This window comes from Plecotus auritus (assembly GCF_963455305.1).
Source record: "Plecotus auritus genome assembly, chromosome: 9".
Classification (NCBI taxonomy): domain Eukaryota; kingdom Metazoa; phylum Chordata; class Mammalia; order Chiroptera; family Vespertilionidae; genus Plecotus; species Plecotus auritus.
The window spans coordinates 20,359,446-20,361,294 of record NC_137783.1 but is presented as its reverse complement, the minus strand read 5'-3'; positions in this window follow the sequence as shown (position 1 = coordinate 20,361,294).

Genomic DNA, 1,849 nt, shown 5'->3' with positions numbered 1-1,849 from the left:
AGTTAACTACAAATTTATTGCACAACCCAACAATTTCACTCCTGAGTACCTTATCCAAGAGAACAAAGATAGTTCATGATTTGTTACAGCTTTTCAACATGTATTTAATACATGCTATATATCAAGTATAGGAGGGACTGGGAGTCCAGAAAGAAATAAGATATTTTCTCTGGCCTGAAGGACCTTATATTTTAATCAAGGAAGTTAAAACACACACACTCACACACAACACAACACAATTATAGCATAACTAGAGGCCCGATGCACGAAATTCATGCAAGGGCCTCGTCCCTCACAGCTCTGGCTTCGTCAGGAAGGTCGTCCAGAGGGTCATTCTGCTGTTTGGTCTAATTAGCATATTAACTCTTTATTATATAGGATGCCATGTTTGTAGAGAAGTATGCACAGAGTTTTTTTGAAACACAAGGGAGTGACACTGAAATCAGGCCAGGGGTAAGTGATAGGAAAAGTTTAGAGGAAATGATGCCTGAACTTAGTTTGGAAACACAAATAGGAGTTAGCCAAACGGAGGGAGAGGATATATATGTTCAAAACCTCGTCTCTGTTGGTGTATTTTACCATACTTTTTTTAAATTGCAAAAACATTTACAGAGGCTTTAGAAAGATAGCAAATTGTTTGGTGTGGTGAGGAGAAAGGAGGGGTGCTGGGGAAGAGAGGCGACCTGACGTTGCAAAGATCATAAACATAGGTCATGAGAGCCTTGGTGAGGGAGAGAAGTTTGGACTTAACTAAGGAGAATGGAGAACCAATAAAGAATCTGAACAGTGGAAGCAAGGGGCAAGTTGACACGATGTGATTGGCTGTGGCTGGCGCTGAAGGAAGACCACGCTGGCTACAGTGGGACCTGTGCAGAGGGAGGGGGTTGAACCCAGGCAGGAAGTCAGATCCAGGTAAGGATGAATGAGAGCGGGACTGAGGTTCTGGCAGTGGAGGTGAAAAACAAGAGACAGTTAGTTATGAGGATCCACAAGAGTGGAAACTGAGTGGGCTTAGACTCAGAGGTCGAGTGCATTTGGGAAATGAGTGACAAGGAAGAATTTAGAATGGCTCCCATGTTCTTGACTTGGGCAACAGGTGGTGCCATTTCCCAAGAAGAGCTGCTGGGGGAAGAGATGCTGCATTTAGATTCAAACAGATTGCATTTGAGGTCCCCGAGGAATAGACAGAAAGGGAAAGCATCCTAGTCAAGGCAGTAAGAAAATAATAAATATGACTACTATATACATAGCACTGTACAGCGTATCCAAAACTGTTACTGAAAAGTGAGCCATGCTTAGTGAAGACAATGAGGGGGCCTACCTGGTTTGGCTCAGTGGATAGAGCGTCAGCCTGCGGACTGAAAGGTCCCAGGTTCGATTCCGGTCAAGGGCATGTACCTTGGTTGCAGGCACATCCCCAGTGGGAGGTGTGCTGGAGGCAGCTGATCGATGTTTCTCATCGATGTTTCTAACTCTCTATCCCACTCCCTTCCTCTCTGTAAAAAAATCAATAAAATATATTTTAAAAAAGAAGAAGAAGAAGAAGACAATGAGGCGGATGGGGCCCCAGGGGCGTTTATCTGGACAGGAGGAGCAGCCTGTTCATGGAGAGCATTGGAAATCCAACAGGAGAGGGTGAGCTGGATTCAAAAAGTAGAGGAAACCCCAGAAGGGTTTACCTTCTTGGAAACCCAAATAATGGCCCTAATAAAACAGCACAAAATTCATTAAGGGGCCGTGGATTGGTGTGCTCCTATGTTTTTCAACCACAGATTTCATTTATAAATGGTAATTTTTCAATCCAAGCTCAGTAATCTGACACCTACTTTCAGTTAAATTGATCTCTTTC